The 19,398-nt window shown below is 37.1% G+C and overlaps 1 long non-coding RNA gene across 1 annotated transcript in view; it reads left to right on the top strand.

The window, feature by feature from the left end:
- Window positions 1–19,398, top strand: part of LOC115940494 (uncharacterized) — a 401,485-nt gene that overhangs the window by 134,301 nt on the left and 247,786 nt on the right. Inside the window, exon 2 of the long non-coding RNA XR_014138636.1 lies at window positions 1,141–1,303. This is a non-coding gene — a long non-coding RNA (uncharacterized LOC115940494). The remainder of the gene's footprint in view (window positions 1–1,140; window positions 1,304–19,398) is intronic.

Genomic DNA, 19,398 nt, shown 5'->3' with positions numbered 1-19,398 from the left:
ATATGTGTTTTCCTGTTCATTTATATATTAATTTCGAACTCTTGATATTTGTGATGATCAATCTTGTTCAAGAACATTGCACATTAATCCAATTTCCAGTCTTACTTTAAGTAATTTAATACAGTTTTATGTTTTTGTTCCTAATGGCTCTGCATCTTTATTTTATTCTTAATAAAATACAGTTTTCCTCCACTATTATATTTTTTCCCTTAATTCATCTTGTTGCCAGGCACATTAATAATTATCACTTTTTGTTTGACAAAGTATCTTTGATTTTATAGACACAATATCTTTACCAAAGGACGATAATACTATGTATCTTTTTAAATATTCAAGCTGATCAATTTGTTTTCTTAATGCATTAGCTAGATCTTCTATTGATATATTGCAGGCATCCCTGTTTTATTACTGATTTTCATAGACATAAGGTCATTTTGCTGTTAGTTTTGGCATAAGAGTATTTTTCATATTGGGATGGCATCTCGTTCCCATTTTCTGACTGTCCTTCCTACAAATAGTATGCATGGCCTCCTCTACGACCATTTGCTTTCCAGTACCTCCCAGTTGAAGGGGTATACTTCTCTCTTTCTTTCATATCAGACTTGACACAGGAGTTGTTTTGGTTAAAGGAATCACTGAATGTCATGTTCAACAGAAGCTTTAAGAACCATCTCATGGCTTTGCCAGTTCTACTGCTATGAGAACAGCACATTGCAGATAAAGACTACTACATTAGCCAGGATCCAAGAATGAAGAGGCTATATGGAACAAAATTGAATAAAAACAAGCAGAGCCAAAGTTATGCCCTGAATACATGTAACTGGAAAGAAGTAATTATTTCTTGCTGTATGATAGTTACTAAATCATTTGCTTCCAAACATTCCTATTTTATTTAAATTTTCATTAGAGTCCCTGGTAAGTTTTATCTAATGTCCTTTTGTCATCTGTTTCTATAGTTGTATGATTTTTTTCTTTTAATGTATTAATTGAATGGGTTATGTTGATATAGTTCCTGAATTATGATAGTATTCCTGGAATAAACACTACCTGATTATAGCATATTAGTTTTTTAAAATATAATACTAGATTTTGTGTACAGCAGTGCTCTTTATCTGCACTTTTCCCTTTCTGTGGTTTCAGTTACCTGTGGTCAACCAAGGTCTGGAAGCAGATGGTCCTCCTTCTGACCTATCACCAAGTCAGTAGCACTCTGACACTGCATCACTGTGCCTACATTGCTCACCTCACTTCATCTTGTCAAGTAGACACTTTCTCGTCTGACATCATCATGAGAAGACAAAGGGTGAGTACAGTACAAAAAGATATTTTGAGACAGGCCTCATTCACATAATTTATTATACAATGTATGTCATAATTGTTCTATTTTTTTATTAGTTATTGTTGTTAATCTCTTGCTGTGCCTAATTTATAAATTAAACTTTATCATAGGTATATATGTATAGGAAAAAAACACAGAGTGTATATGTAGTATATGTAGGGTTCACTACAATCTGCAGTTTCAGGCATCCACTGGAGGTCTTGGAACATCCCCCCCATGGACCAGCAGGGACTACCGTATGTAGTAATAAGTTAAATTAGGTCTGTGCCATAATATTTATTGAGAAATACTTTTTAGTATTGTATGACCCGAATAATTTTAATTCCACAGGTATTAGTTTTGCAAAGGTTCCTAAGAACTTTACTCTAAAATTTTCTGTACTAAATTCTCATTGAAGATGGCAGTCTGAGCACAGGCCGCAATCTTCTGTCCCTCCAAATTCATAAAAATTATAAAAAAACAAGAAAAGCCAACAGATAAGCACTTAAGATATAAAAAGGGAACATTTCACCCCCACTTCACTGCCCATAAAAGACAGCAACATCTCTCAGAGATGGGCACTATATAGGATGATACAGGAAAGTCACAAAAAATAGGACCAACACAGAAGGCAAAAGCAGCTCCAAGACTGTTGTATACATGGAGGTGGTGGATACTAAAAGCTGGATGGAGCTGGAGAGACCAAAACAGTATTAGCCAAGCAAGTGAACTCCTAGTTTATATTTCCAAACTGGAGCAATGAGTGAGTGCTATCAGGCAAGAGAAGCAGGGTGTTGTGGATGGTAGAGGATGGGAAGAATAGGGAGGACCCATATGTAGAAGGCTAGCAGGGAAAATACCATTAAGATACTTCCTTCTTACTTTTTCTGAAACTGTGCTAAGATTCAAGACACATTTTACTCTCTAAGCAGTCTGCACAAACAGATACAAAAGATAGTTGAAATGGAAACTTATTCCCAAAGATACACAGTCATATAGTCAAGATGTCTAACAGATCAAAGAAATCCAAGACAAATACAAAACTCAACATAGGGAAGAATTTAAACATCAGGAAAATGTTAATAGAGGTAGAACTGGACTTTCAAATAAACATGAAAACATTAATCATAATAGCTAACATTATTTACTAGATGCGTAACACCTTTTTATGTCTTTGTGCGTTCTACCATTAAATGGATGAAGGAATGAAGGAATAAATCATAATCATACAATAAGAATGATTACCAATAAAGGAATAAAAGTGATAAACCTCAAAAATGAAAATTGTTGTTGAAATTAAAAACAGAAGTCCAGAATGTACTGAGAAGAAGCATAAATTAGGTTCTGGAAGATCTTGTTAAAGAGTTAAGCCAGAAGGCACAACAGTTGGAGAGAGACAAGAAGTGTGAAAGAAAACCTGCAAAACATGGAGGATGCCTCCAGTAGTTTTGACATCTAACTGGAAACCCAGAAGTACATGGGATATATGTATGGACAAGACCATAGACGATCTGTAGACTAAAGAGTGAGTCTTTGATGAAAAGAACCCACTTCAGTCTTGAAGAGGATGAATTAAAAAAAAAAAAAGCAAATTTAGACATGGTGACAAAGAGTAAAAATGAAATCTTAAAAGCTTCTAGGAAAATATGAAGATAGGGCTACTGAAGGCAAGATAGCAATAGAACAACATCTTCGGGCAGAAAGAGTGCAAAGGCCCTGACACGAGAAGGGAACAAATTTACATCCTTATATTAATGTATTAATAATAAAAAGATTACATATCAGTGCACCATGCTTTCATATTAGGAAACAAACAAAATTAACCCATCAAAGCATAAGAAAGGATTAATAGAGGGAAAGTAGAAGTTAATGTAATAGACATAAAAGAATAGAGTTAATAGAAGAAGATTTTAAAATAATATAATAACATACACAAACTTTTTGAAGTATGACCAAGAAAAAAGAGATAAAAAGCTAATAATTTTAGAACTAAGGTATGAAATAAATACAGATACCAAGATGATTAAAATAATTGTGAGAAAATACTATGGACAATTTAACCTAATTTTGGGGGGGGAATATATGTAAGAAAAATGGCTCTAAAAGCAGAGAAGTAGAATGAAGGTGGAATCAGACATTGACATGCTCTGTGAAGTTCCACCAGCCTGGAATGCTTGTCCCTCCAGTCATTCAGATTTCAACTCAAATATCAGGTTTTTTGAGACTTTCTGACCATCCTAATGAAATCAGTTTCCTAGTCTTATATCTTTAGCCCACTTATTTTTCTCATGGCTCTTATCAGTGCTTGGGAATTTGTTATGTTGCTGTGTAATGTTGGACCTGATAGTAACTACTCAATAAATGATCATCTGATTAATTGATTGATGGACTGATTAATTAATCCTATCTTATTTTCTCTGATTCTTTTTGTTATTTTTTCTTTCTACCACTTCTTACCTTTTGTTTATGTTTTTCCTTCATTTTCTTCTATTGGATTGCAGAATAAGCTATGACACTTTTTTTCAGTGACAATTTTAAAGATGAATTCTATCAAACCTTTAAAAAACCAAAATTTCCATCTTATGCTTGCTCTTTCAGCATTGGAAAAAGAGGAAGAGATGATGAATCACCCTTCTCCATCTGGCATCATGTTTCCTTTATCTTAATTGAAGAGAACCCAGAATCATCGCATGATGATTAGGCTCAAAATCAATAAAATTTCAAATAGGCACCACATGAGCTGTTATAAATAGATGAATGCCAGTCTAAGAGACAGCATCTACACATACACAGACAGCAATAAGTTCTGGGGAATGTCAGTGGGGAATAACATGGCTAGTCCTGTGGATTCCTCAGAAACTGTTAAATAGTCCCAACAAAATTGTCGTGAGACCAGGGCTAAGGTCGGATGCAGTCATAGAAACAGCAGAAAGGTGAATCATCAGAGGCTTGATTGTTGAGGTATATTTGGAGTTTAGGAGTGACAGAAACACCAAGGTGGTGGAAGAGGCCACTGGAGGAACAAACTCACCTACGCTGGAATATAGTGAAACATGATAGGCTCCCTGACCTGAAACTTTGACACTCAGGCCCTTTGCCCTGTGGTTGTCACATGGTGTTACTTTATCAATTAATCATTGGTTAATGAATTTTCTAAAAGCACAAGACAATGGGATCAGAATTGAGAAAGAATTGAGAAAGAATTCCATGAATCATGTACTCTATAATCCTTCAAAACTCTCATTTTGTCAAGGCAGTAATTATATCACATTTTTTAAAACCAATATTTCTATAATCAGAGGTATCCATATTCTTTTCCCATTCATAAAGTTAGTGATCTTCATGGCCAACTTGATTCCCTAGAAGAGTTCAATACCTTTTTTTTAAAAGATTATTTACTTGTTTTAGAGAGAGCGTGCACGTGAGTGGGGGTGGGGCAGAGGGAGCCAGAAAGAGAGAGAAGCAGACTCCCTCCTGAGCATGGAGCCCAACTCAGGGCTTGATCCCTTGTCCCTGCCTGCCTTTCTTCCAACTATCCTTCATCAAAGGCACTCAAGACCCAGCTGACTCAAGAAAAACTTCTGCCTTTCCCCTAACTAAAAGAATTTAGACTGGGAGCCTGGTCCAGAAAAAGAGTTATTACCAGAGATAAATTTTTATCTGAAAGATCTATCTGTCTGACAGGGCAAACATCTAATTACCAAACATCTGGTCTTCTTATTGTCCCATAAATTACCCTCCTCCCCTTGGCAGCCCCAGGCCTCAGTCCCATCCCTTCGTTCACGATGACATATAAGCCTCAACTGACTGACTTGTCCTTGGGTCTCATCTTCTTACGGGGCTTCCATATGTATGTGATTAAATTTATTTTTCTTCTGTTAATCTGTCTTATGTCAATTTAATTAACAGACCAGCCAAAAAAAAAACCTAGAAGGGTAGAGGAAAAAAAATGTCCTCTCCTACACAGGCAATGACTGAGCACAGCAGACCTGTTCCTGGAGGGTGACTTTGGCTGAAGGACTCTGTGAAAGCCTTGATGAAATATCTGAGAACTATAGCAGAAGGAGGTACTTCTGCCCAAGCCTCCTTTTTTTCCCTCTCTCTTCCACCTGCATTGATCACTTCCCTTGACTCTGTCCCCATTTATCCTCATGAGCAGTTTACCAAATAAATCTCTTGCACATTTAATTACATGTTGATGTCAGCTTCCCAGAGGACCTAGACTGAAACACGTACTAAGATTGCTTTAAAAATAGAGGCTTCCAACTTGTTTTTGGTAATACTTCTGAAAAAAAAATTCCCTCTTTTGCTTTTGAAACTAAAATAAGAAATGAATAACACCAAAAAAAGAAAACTCTGTATTGTCATTGACTTGATATGCTGCATGTTAGCACATCAGTTAACATGTTTTGCTTTTCTGGGCTAGAGCTGGACCATTACTACTGAAGGCGAGCAGAATTTGCCACCTCAGAATAAGCCTCTTTGGCATAAGAGTTAGGCTCATTTAAAAAAAAATATTGAAAACTGAGTAAAAGTTATCCTTTTTAAGAGACATTTACATTCATAAGAGAAATCTTCATTGGTAAGGATGTCTCCCTCTCTGTACCAGGAAGAGGAAGTTGACCAAATCTCTAGAAATTCTTATTAGTGGGGAAGGCAAGGACCTACATCTGTGTAACAACCTTACCTTTGTTTACTGTACTCTTCCTGGTAATCTCCCCAAACTGGCTTTCCCCACCCACCCAACATCTTTCTTTTGTCTTTAGCTGGAGATGGTGGCTTGGGCCACATGGGGGAGTTATTCAGTTTTTCTGGGTCTTTCCCAGGAGGTATTTTTATACTATGAAGCTTATGTTTTTCTCCTCTTAATCTGTCCCTTGTTACAGATTGTATCTCAGCCAAGAACCTAGAAGAGTAGAAGGAAGTTTATTCTTCCTACCTTGTACTAATTTTTAATCATTTAGGAAATCCAGAAACAAACATCTTAAAAAGTATATGCAAGGACTAGAATTATTTTTAAATTGTAATGTCATCATTTCAACATCAAATGGGTTTCGATATTCCCTTAGTACATACATTTTCTTTAAAAATATGAGAACATTTTCTGAGAATTGTGAATTCATTTAGATCACTGAATTAAGGGGCCAACTTCAAAACCTTGTTCTAGATGTTAGAAATACCTGTTGATGTATTTGGAATGTAGGTGAGGTTCAGAGCCCACGACCAAGAAAGAATTCTTGAGATGCCTTTGGTGCAAAAAGATGATTTTTATGAAAGCATGGGGACAGGACCCCTGGGCAGAAAGAGCTGCTGCTGGGGTTGTGAGGGGTGACTGATTATATACTTGAGAGTTGGGGGTAAGGAAAAAGGGAGGCTTTCAAAAGAACTTTTGTATGCTAAAGAGGACCTACAAGATACCAGAGGACTTGCCATTGTCAAGTTAAGTTGTTTTTCCCTCTAGTAAAGCATTACATTAAGACAGTTGAGAGTTTTTCCTTCTGGAAGTTAGGTTATTGATAAGAATGCTTTTTTTTCTTGTAAATCACTAAGACATTTTGTAAACTGAGGGGACTCAGGTCTTGCTGGACTGTGATCTCTATTAGTTAACCATTTGTTGTTTTTTCCTTTGCTTTAGGGCAGCCAGGAGTCCTTGAGGAATGTCACGTATATCCCACCTGGGAGTGGGGGTGTGGGGTTTGAGGGGTGTCAGCTTGTGCTTTGTTCTTAGCTTGCCTTTTGCGCCCTCATCACTGTCACTCCCTGAGTCTACTTCAATGCCCAGCACTTTTCTCCCCACTTTGTAGACATTTAGCATACTTAACAGAGTTGAGGGCACTTTGCTTTAGATGGTCGCTCTGCAGGAAATATCTAAAATAAAAACAGAGTGTTTTCCACTTCTTAGCTTAACTCTGACTCAGGCAGCAGGTATGACTTTACTCTAGTTGTTGATCCTTCAGCTGGCTTCTACATTTCCCTGCATAGTTTATGTGGAAGGGATAGGAGGGAAATAGCTCTAAATAGCAAAGTCTGGAGAAATCCTTGGGAGTTGTATATTCCTATAGAAGCATGGTTGCAGCTTTGACCAATTCCCTCACATTTTCTCTTTAAAAATACTACAAAACAAAACAAAAAACCCTTTAAGCAATCCTACTGACTACTACGACTACTACCAAACCAATCAGTACCTCCAGGAGAGAAAACTCACAGATTCATTGCCTTTCCTCCCCCATAAAAAAAAAAAAAAAAAAAAAAAAGTGTGTCAGTAAGGGGACAGGGATGTGCTTGAGGCAACAAAATTAGAGTGGAAGTTACACCTGTGAGGCAGGCCGGGCGGCGGGGCGGGCACTGAACAGCTGGTGTGGTGAGTGGGGGGAAACACAGTAGCAGAGCCTGGAAAACCCAGCAAATACAGTGTCCCTCAGAGAGGGGAGCACCGTCCTTAGGATAACCGCTGGGAGGAAGTCTAAGAATAAAAATGAGCAGGACAGGAAAACTGGGAATGAAAGAAAGGAAAAAAAAAAAAAAAAGACTTAAAATTGAAGAACAAAGCACATTTATTAAATAAACTTCCAGATGCTTAACAGAAGAGGGAGCCCTTGAGCTGAGAAACCCAGACAGCTTCTCCAAATATGACTCCCTCTCACCTCACTTCTCACATGTTAATAGTGGGTCCATGGGGAAATTTACTAATAAAGGAGGGAGGGAAAGAACAGGGTAATTAGGGCAGGGATGTAAACAAGAAAAAGGAATCTCTCTCTATACCTATCTATATAGTTTAGACTCTTGGATCCTACAAATGTGTTACTACTCAAAAACAAACAACAAAATAATTTCTTGAGATTAAAAATAAATGGAAACAAGTTAACCCAATTGCATATCAGTTTTTAAGGGTAACCATGCAAAGCGTGGAACTTCACAGCATGTAATTTTGACTGTGTATCCTTAGTGAAATGTACTATAAGCACAGATAAGGTTGATTTCATCTCATTCAGTGATTTAATTAATAGTAGTAATATTAGTAATTGTGTATTGAAACTGTTTCTTTTATATAATGAGATAAAATAATTAAGTATATTAATTATTTTGAGTCCTGACTTTCAGTGCCAGTGAAGGTAGATATGATTCAAAGATAGAAAGCTCAAAGAATTCAAGTGAACCCACTGTTACGTTAAAATCGAACTGGATTTATCAATGTGAATTTTGTTATTTTAAAACATACCTTCTAAGAATCTTCTAACTGTGCACCCAGAATGGCCTGAAAACCATGTCATTCCAGTGGTGAGCATCTCTAAGCCTAGTGTTTGGCTCCCTCGTGCCATTTTGCACTAAAGGAATGACAGTTCTTTAGAAAAATAACTGATTCCCACTCTGAGGCAAGGAGGAGGATAAAGGTGTTGGGGATGTTTTTTGTGAAAGGACATTTCCAAAAAATTTGTAGGGTTGTGTCAGAAATAACACCAGAGACTACTTGAAATCCTCTGCACTGACCAACACTGTGATGATTTGAGCATTAAGATAACAATTGCAGTTAATAAAAATATATTATATCTCTATACAAATCCAATAGTCAGTGAGGATTTCGGGAGAAAGAATGAGAGAGTAAGGGAGGAGAGAGAGAGGATAAGCCAGAAATAAAATTTGTCAGTTGGAATTGGGTATTTGTGTCAGTCCCCTATGATGTGTCAATTCTGGTCTTCTCAGTTGTCTAAATATCTGAGGCCCTTGTCCACTTGTTTTGCCTCAGCCACATTGGTGACCAACTCCATGGGCACACAAGCCAAAAGCAACTCAGTTTTCTTGTGTTTTGGGCCTCTTGCCTCCCACCCTGGAGCTTTTCTATTGGCACAGAATCATTAAGCACTGCAAGACTTGCCTGGTCTCACATAAGCAGTAAGCTTTAACTGATGAGAGATGGAAGCTGCTGGATAGATTTCTTTCACCCCATGGGCAGAAGTTCCTGAGACAAAGCAGTTCATACAGCAACTCAAAAACCAAACAAACTAGCAGTCAGCTTGCTCATTCCAAGAAGTAGCCAGATTGATAATGCACATACTGTGCTCTCCCTCTTTCCCTACCTAAGTCCCCTTTTCCGATACCCCTGCCTCTCTCTAAGGTGGCACGTCATAGTAAACTAGTAAGCCATTAACTGTTGTGTAAGACTTTGTTTTCTAGAATCTAGATTGAGACACCTTTAAACAAACTCCTGTCCTTCTAATTTGGTTATAAAGAGAAATGATTTCGAATTTTTACTGCTTTTTGTAATGGGAACTGTATTTCTCACAAGTAAATAGCCCGATTAATGAGAAAAAGCTTAATATGATAAAACAATATCAGTAAATGTAAAGAAATTATAAACATTAGAAAATTATGATGTAACCCAGGTGAAAATTACAATTGATGTTAAAACCATTAGCTGAATTGTTGGTGGGGATTTAGAAATTGACAAAGTGGGGGCGCCTGGGTGTCTCAGTCGTTAAGCGCCTGCCTTCGGCTCAGGTCATAGATCCTGGGATCTAGCCCCACATGGGGCTCCCTGCTCCACGGGAAGCCCGCTTCCCCCTCTCCCACTCCTCCTGCTTGTGTTCCCTCTCTCGCTATGTCTCTCTCTGTCAAATTAAATAAATAAATAATCTTTAAAAAATATATAAATAGAAATTGACAAAGTGACACCATGGGGATTTTTTTTCAGAAGGGGAAAATATAACTGTATAATGAACAAATCATTTAGTTACCACTTCAATCCAGTGATCAATGTTAGTAATGCAAATGTTTTGTCCAAGCCAGGTATAAAATATATTTTTGAGATAAGTGCTGAGTTTTTTATATCAACAGGCTATTAGATAATATTAGGGAATTAATATTGTTAATACATTTTACCCAAAATAACACATTCATGCCCTTTCACAAGACCTAGTCATGTGGACCTATTCTGTGTTTCTAGGAAAAAGAAAAGGAAGAATATTGATGATCACTAGTAATGTCTTCCACAATGATATCAAGGGTCTCTATCAATAAATATGGATATAACCATTTAATTTGGTCTTCTTTAATGTACTCTGGTAAATTGCATGGGGATGTCTCAGGGTGTTGGCAGGCATAGACCAGGTGACTATAATGTATAGCAATGAACCACTAATTTAAGAATCACAAATAGCGAAGACTAATTAGTTTTCTAATGAGGGTATCCAGTCCCATACAAACTTTGCCAACATGTAATGTTGGCACACTACTATTCAGAGTGAGGGATGAATGTGTAGTCCAATCCTGTGTGATGGCAACATGGCTCATAATCCTTATCCTTTCTGCAAACAACAAACAAGCATTATGAACCTGGCCCACAGCATCCCAGAGTCAAGGCCAAGGTGACCAAAAGTGAGAACAGAAGAACTGACAGTGAGATCCTTGTAGGTAGGGCCTGGACCACTGAGATACAAGTCCACAAAAATGGGCAGCCTATGTGGTGTCAGAGTAGCTGGGAATCCAGAGCCAGATGCCCATGGACAGCACAGATAAATAAATAAATTGTTAGAGTCATGCACTGGAATGTCATAAACCAGAGGCAGATATGAAATACTGTGGATGAATCTCAGTAACATAATGTTGAGGGAAAAAAGCAAATTCCCCAATACTGCAGGTAGCATGACACTCTATGATAAAACACAAAGTCAAGAGAACCCAAGAAAAATATTGTTTCTATAAAAATAAATATATGTTTCCATATATATATATATATACATATATATATATGATAAACACAGATAGTTATTTGTGGGGGATGCAGTAAGATGAGACAAGGAGGAATAGTGGATAGATTTAGGTAATTAGTAATGATTGTCTCAAGTTGTGTTCATTTATTAAGCAAAATAAAACAATGTCATGCAAGAACTAAAGAACCAAGGATAAAACTTAATCCAATTCTATGCACCTGAGGTCTAAAAGATTAACTTACCTCTCACTTTGAAGATCTTATTAAGTAAATAATTTGTTTCCAAATTTAAAAAAAAGTATTATTGATCTAAATGTTAATTCCTGCAACATTCTTGCAGCACAACAAAATGTTAACATGTGAACCAATTCTTAACCTGAAGGAGATGATTAAGGAAATTTTCAGAACCCTGCATCTCTATGGAAACAATTAAAGCAGGGAAAAGAAATCTATGTAGCTGCCTCTTTGCTTTGTTGAGAAATGGCTTCATTGAAATAAACAATACTAAAAATATTTTAAAAAAGGGTGTTATGCTTTTGAATGAAAATGTTTGAATGAAATTAATATTATTATCTTTCTAAAAAATAGCTGTGTATTAGTTAAGTTGCTCTTTTCCTCTTTTTTTTTTCCATGTTGGCTAAATTACCAGAGTCTAAAATGAAAATGTGTATATGTGTATATGTGAGCATGGTTTTCATTTTAATATGGACTGATCTGTGTCTCCTCAAAATTCATACTGGAAACCCTAACCCCCATTGTGACTGTATTTGGGAATAGGACTTATAAGAGGTAATTAAAGTTAGATGAGGTCATAACAGTGAGGCCCTAATCCAATAGGGACGGTGTCCTTATAAGAAGAGGACGAGACACGCAGAGCTCTCTCTCTGCCAAGTGAGGACACAGTAGGCAGACAGCCCTCCGCAAGCCAGGAAGAGAGATTTCAACAGGACCTGACCATGTTGGCACTCTGATCTTAGAATCTCAGCCTCTAGAAAGAAAATAAATTTTCTGTTATGGCAGCCTAGCTAACTAATACACATATTCATAATAATCTAAATATTATATACTTATTTAACTGAAATTATGCTGTAATTCTTTTTTTTTTTTTTTAATTTTATTTATTTATTCATGAGAGAGAGAGAGAGAGACAGGCAGAGGGAGAAGCAGGCTCCCAAGGAGCAGGGAGCCCGATGCGGGACTCGATCCCAGGACCCTGAGATCATGACCTGAGCCGAAGGCAGACGCCCAACCATCTGAGCCACCCAGGCGCCCGCTGTAATTCTTTGAAATATGGGAGAGTGTTTTTACTAGCAATAAAAGGAGGTGAGAAGAGCTGTATAATCGTAATAATGATCAATCCAAAGCCTTTGCTTATTGGTGTAAAATCAAGAAGTAACAATATAGGCTAATTATTGAGAAACATGAAGTAAATTCCAAACAAAATTCAGAATAGAAGTGAAAATGTTGCATCTGGGGAGATGGAAATGAGTGGGGAGATGGGAATAGAAAAAGTTGTAGGACTATGTTGGGGAGTAAGAATTTACTCTGCCCTTCAAGGTTTTTCTAGCTGGATTTAGAATCAAATTGACATAAGGCAGATTAACAGAAGGAAATCAAATTTAATAGCATACGTAAAGGGAATCCACACAGACATGGAAATTCTAAAGACAGGCAAATGATGCTTATTTGAGCTAAAGAAAGGGTTGGAGTCTGAGGTAGATACAAAGAAGAGAAAGATCATTAGCATGCACTTGAAAGGAGATGTTTGGAAAACAAATGTGCCCTAGGATGCAGATAGGTTTCTTAGATAAAGAGGCATCTCTGTTAATTGCTCTCTCCCGGGTAAAGAAAGCAAGCCAATGAGGGAGAGGTAAAGGGCTTTTTCTCAGTCTGCTGGGTTTGGATTGCTTTTAACTCAACATAATGTTCATGCCAAAGTTGTCCCATCTTGGGGGGCCTGTCCCTGGCCCCTACAACTGCAAGTTTTGAAATAAAACAGAAAACTACTTTAATTTCCAAGTTATATGTATGTGAAATTTTAAACATAAATAATACAAATAAAGTAAATGTATGTTCATGTGTGTGTGTGTGTGTGAAGTCTGAATTTCAGTAGTTTATTTTGGAGGTGTGAATAATCTGGATCTTAGGAAGTAAGTAAAAACAAAATGCCACAAAAACTGCAGTTCCTTTTTCCTAAAACTTAACTTACGAAAATCTAAACACTGGATCCAGAAGCTTTGTCACCTGCCTTCTCCAAGTTTAAGATCTAGTGGAAAAAGTGAATCTGCTTCCCGTTTGACTTCAGTTGTCCTCCCCGCACTGTAGCAAGAGGATAGAAAGTCCTAATTACCTCAGGCCTTGGTCACATACTTTGTTTTGGAGCTGTGTATTGTGGCATCCTTGCCAGAAACCAGGGACCAAGAGTGAGTAGGAAATGTATCTCCAAGAGAAAACAGGGATGAATGGATACGAGGGACCCAAATAAAAAATAAAATATAACCGAATGTCGGCTCTAAAATCCAAATTCCCTATGTTCACAATCAAATGTCAGCTGGCTCTCTGTCCCGTGTGATAGGGGTACCAACACCATAAGGCATGCAGCTTTAGTATTTCTCAATTGTCTTCAACTCTTCTGGTTTTTATTTTTTATATTTAAACATTTGTTAAATCCAATCACATCTACTGCTTAAGTGACTTTCAGTTATTTCAGCATTATTATAGTTCAGTATATCACTGCTGCCTGCTTAAATTACCGAAGTATTCCATTATTTAACTCAAGTTTTTTGTATTTTTTCAACCTGACCCAAGTCCCATTATCACATATTTCTGATAATTTACTGCTTTTCTTAACTAATTCAAATATTTTTCCAGCATTTTTTTTTATTTATGAGAGAGAGAGAGAGAGAGACCAAGTGAGAGAGTAAGAGAGAGCATGATGAGCAGGGGGGAAGGGCAGAGGGAGAAGCAGACTCCCCCGCCCTCCAAGCTGGGAGCCCGATGGGGGACTCAATCCCAGGACCCCGGGGCCATGACCTGAGCCTAAGGCAAGACGCTTAATGACTGAGCCACCCAGGCGCCCCTAGCACTTAAATAGGTTAAAACTAGAAGCAAACTAAATGCTTAGATTTAGTAGTCTTTGGTATTTTAACTTAATGGAATATTATACAACTCTTAGAATTATAATTCTGAAGATTTTAGGGGATATATACACATATTATGGTCTAACATTAAAGAAAGAAGTATGCAGCATAGGGGTCACACCATTACCCAGGTGTGCTATATACACCTCGATGAAGGAAGAAATTAATTCACAAAACAAGCAGACAAAATGTCTTGATGGATGCTAAAATTAAAAGAAATGTTTATAGTTTTCTTCACTACTGATGATAACACATCTATGCTGGAGACCCCTGCTGCTCACACATACTGATTATCTGTTCCTATGGGACATTTGAGAGGCTAATATTTCACACTTTCTGTAGCTAGGGATCATATGATTGGTTTTGGCTAATGGCCTATGATAGAAATGACATGTGACATTTCCATGCCGAAGCATTTCTTCGCTGGGGTGAGCCCTGCCAGCTATCTTTCTTCCCTTATAATGATCAGAGAAGAATTCTCGTGTTAAGACAGAGCCATGGGATCTAAGCAGCCTGGGTTACACCGTTACTTTATGGACGACAGGACAGTTACCCTGCTGAGTCACCCAGACCCACTGTGCACTTTGTATGCATGACAAGTAAATCTTTGTTGGGGTGTGTTTTTGTTTAAGCAATATAAGCTAGCCTATCCTGATTAACACATGTTTTAAAACAGAAAATTTACAATGACAAAAATGATACCGAAATGAAACAAAAAAGACTACGTGCTTAACTCAAATGAATAGAAATCGCAATTAAAATTGTCCCGAGGCTTAATATACATTTAGAAATGAAATGGATTAATTTTCCACTGAATAATATTAATTTGAACTTATTCTGTGGTTTCTCCCGAAGTCTGGCTTGATTGCTCCCTGGCACACTCTGTGTTTATCAGCCCTTCTTGGGACTCATATGATTATTTATAATAAGTAACCATACTTTTATTTAATTCCAACTGAAATTCAGTTCTTGATGTTTTTGCTCATTCATTTATTCTTTTGTAAATGTGTCAACATATTTTGATTGAAAACCCTCCATATATTAGATACTCTTCTAAGTACTAAGAATATAAATGATAATAATCATAAGTACATTTAATAACTATATTTTTTATTTTAGACATTATTTTAAGCCCTTTATCTAATTTAATCCACACATATTATGATAAGCTTGAATACTATTCTAATTTTATTTTATTTTATTAAAGATTTTATTTTCAAATAATCTGTGCACCCAACATGGGGCTTGAACTCACAACCCCGAGATTAAGAGTCACATGCTCCACTGACTGGGCCAGCCAGGTGCCCCACTATTCTAATTTTAGATAAATAACCTGAGGTCCATAGAGTTCAAGTAACTTGCATGAGGTCATGCAGACAATAAAAAGCAGAACTAGGATTCAAATCCATGTCTGAACCCAACATCTGGACTCTTTCCCTTATCCTGAGTATGACCATACACCCGTTTGCAGTTTGCATTTATTGTTTTACCATAGTTTCAAATAGAATACTCTGTCCTCTTCCAGAGTATCCTGGTTTAGAAGATAAAATACATGGTCACCTTCTCATGCCCTACAGCTTCACATGGCCCCTGCTCACAGGGTGGACAGAGTGTAACTACGTTCAGAGGTGTTTTAAAGGGTGATCATACGTGAAAGTGAAATTCCAAGTCCAATAAACCTTCCTAGCTCATCATTGTCCTTTGTAGCAGATAGAATCTAAACAGAAAAGGGCATTTAGGAAGAGCAAAAAAAAGGGAAGTGGGGAGCTACATATGTAGAAAGTCATTGTCAGTCAGGTAATGCCAATAAGGAGAAAAACCAAGTTATTTTGCTGTTAAGGCAAACAACTGGACTCCATAATATTCAACTATTTATGACTTTCCCCAGCTTGTTTTTGTGGGTTTTTTTAAGATTTTATTTATTTGACAGAGACACAGCAAGAGAGGAAACACAAGCAGGGGGAGTGGGAGAGGGAGAAGCAGGCCTCCTGCCGAGCGGAAGCCCAGGACCCTGGGACCATGACCTGAGCCAAAGGCAGACGCTTAATGACTGAGCCACGCAGGCGCCCCCCAGCTTGTTTATTCACTAGATTATGCAGGAGTACTCAGATGATCAGTCAGGGTAATACAGGTAAGTAGGAAAGTACAAGATACTGCCTAAGAAGGATAATATGACTGCTAAATAAGGATAATGGTCTTTGAATATCACAGTCAGTGCATTTGTGAACCAACATGGGGATCAAGAATGAAATGCAGCCCAAGTTTATTTTGTGGCTCTGGGCATCAGTCATGGTGGGCTTCTTTGTCAGATTATAGATCAATTCCATAGCACTAGCCTGAGATTAATGAATGTTTCATAGAAAATGACTGAGATTTATGTAGATATATGAAATACTGGAATCTACCTTATTCATATGGCTATTCCTATCTCTTTGGACATCTAGTATGAGCATAGAACTACAGGAGGGGAAGTGTACTAACCAGAAATAGTTCATGAAAAAAATTGTTTCGATGCAAGCAGTTATCCAGTGACTTTCAAATGAAGTTTGTTCCTTGATAGCATTATTCAGAAAATATATATCTCAATCTGTCTGATCACTTTATGTCAGTTTTGAAGTGCAGGAACCCTTTGTATCGTTTAAAGACTGAATCCCTTTCCTTCTGAGATTTGAGAAGGATGCAAAGCACTATTCCATATAATGAGAACAAATTATGTTACTATCAGGTAGTATTTGAAAATTTGAAGTAACTCATGCTTAAAATTGGTGAATTACTGTTTGTAATTAAACTATCCAATAAAAGCACTATAATTAAAGACAAGAAAGACATATCATAAGGTCATATAGTTTATTAATCTATCTGAACTACTGAGATGAATTCTCATATCTCTAGAGATATATACAGAAGAAAACTGCATAATTTTCATTTCAGAAAGTTGGAAAGATACTTTATATTTTACTTGACTGAACTCTAGTCTGATCTAACTTATGCTCACAATTTTGCTGGATGAATGAAAGAATGAAGGGAGAGAGAAAGGGAAGGAGGAAAGACTAAAAATAGTTTATAGTGCAAAGATGCAAACAAATCTGATTTCATATCTTGGATATTCTTAGAAGTTATGGCACATGGAGAAAAAATGTTTAACATCATTAATAGTGATCTCGTCTATAAAGTAGGGGACATATCATTTAGAGCTGTTAGGATGACAGGAGGAACATCTATGAAAACATAAACTAATATTCAAAATGCATCAACAATACAATGAATTCATATAAAATTTTAATATTTGGATGGAGTTCTTTTATTTTTATTGTTATTTTTTTTTGAAAGAGAGAGTCAGAGAGAGCATGAGCAGGGGGAGGGGCAGAGGGAGAAGCAGACTCCCCTCTGAGCAGGGAGCCCGATGCAGGACTCAATCCCAGGACCCTGGGATCATGACCTGAACTGAAGGCAAACACTTAACCAACTGAGCCACCTAGGCGCCCTGGATGGAGTTCTTTTAAGTATGATATCTCATGCAAAGGAGGAAATAGTCCTAAATAAGTCACAGAAATGAAAAGTACAGTATAGGGAAATAGTTCATAATATTGTAAGAATGTTACATTAATAACATGATAGTATTATTAATACTGATTGTAATGTATTAATATTATGTATAATAATGTTATCTGTATGGTGACTGCGCTTATCTTGGTGAGTATTGAGTAATGTATAAAATTGTCCAATCGATATGCTGTACACCTAAAATTAATATGACATTGTATGTTAATTATTATTTCAATTAAAAAAAAAAAGAAATAAAGTGTCCTGTACTTTTACACCAAGGTCAGCCCACATCTGGAGGATTGACACTTATATTTATTTGCCAGCAAACAGTAAGTGGAATGTTGTTAGTAAGGAATGTACTTATTACCACAAAGGATAGTGAGGGCCCTCGCACCCCTGACATTTGAAAATAGTCAGAAGAAATACGGATATTTAGATGTTATCCGACATAACTTAGAGAGAACACATCTCTCTTTAAATACTTAAACGGCTTTTACAATCAACACAAGTGAAATCAGTCAATGGTGAATGTTCTGGGAGTAAGATTTGGTTAAATCGTTGTAACATCATTATTATTCTTTGATCCATTAGAATTTCTCTAAATTATTCCAGACACATACTTCCAATTTTTGAATGTCTTTGAAAGATACGGAAGGCTTTCTCAGAGCATAGGTGGAGGTGTGTCCAAATGTTTACAGATGGGAAAATGGTATCTTGAACAACAGAGTAAGCTTAACCTTTTTTCTTTAGAAGTTACAGAAAAACCAATTGTCAAAATGATATATAGGTTAAGACACAACAAAGCAATAAAATCCGATCAGTTACTCAGTAGGATCAAATTCCCCTCTGCTCTTGTATCCTTTGGCATGTCACAAAGGGGATCTAATTCCTTTGTTTTCCATTTCCACATGAAATTTAGACTTTAAAATAAAGCCACATCAGTTGCGCTTGTGTTGAAAAGGGGCTTGAAGTTAGCTTGCCAGGAGCAATGACGATGGCTGCTTTAGTAAAATACCTAGTGTTGATGCTGGTTGTATGGTAGTCACCAAATGATACTGGTTCAATGACGAGAGGGAGAACAAAGTGGCATGTGGTCAATAATATTCTACACTGTTAGCAACAGAGAAGAAGGTCTTCATAGAGCACTGTCAGCTCATTTGGTTCATTTTGCACAGCACAAATGTCCTCTCCTACTTCTTTTCTCCTAAGTTATTCCCTCTTAAAAACAAACTTCCAAAGCTCCACTTTGCTTATCCAGTTACACACGTGTACTTCAACATAATACATTCATTCTCCCTTGCACTCTAGTGTATAGCTGACTCGATTTCCAACTCTTTCAGTTAGGAGTGGTGGCCTATGCCTCAGTTCTGACTGCTGGAATGGAGTGGGAGTGACAGAGCTCTGGGTTTTTGTGGAGTCAAATAACCACGTAAGGACGACCTTGCTCATCTGAATCACACTTATTCAAACTGTATGTGAACAACAAACAGATTTCTGTTGTACTGAGATATTAAATAATAAGCCCAATTTTCTAGCAGCTGAGCTCTAACGAGTCCTCATGACATTCAACACCACTTACAGTGTATCCAACTAGTCTCCTCTTGTATAGCATTTCGTTTTGCAGCACTTTTTCTAGCCGTAATAGTCTATTCTTTATTTCTAATTCTCCAAAGTGATTTAACCCTCCC

This window comes from Leptonychotes weddellii, chromosome 11 (genome assembly GCF_054177405.1).
Source record: "Leptonychotes weddellii isolate Sample4059 chromosome 11, ASM5417740v2, whole genome shotgun sequence".
Classification (NCBI taxonomy): Eukaryota; Metazoa; Chordata; class Mammalia; order Carnivora; family Phocidae; genus Leptonychotes; species Leptonychotes weddellii.
The sequence above is the reverse complement of the archived record's forward strand: the minus strand, read 5'-3'. Positions and strand labels throughout refer to the sequence as shown.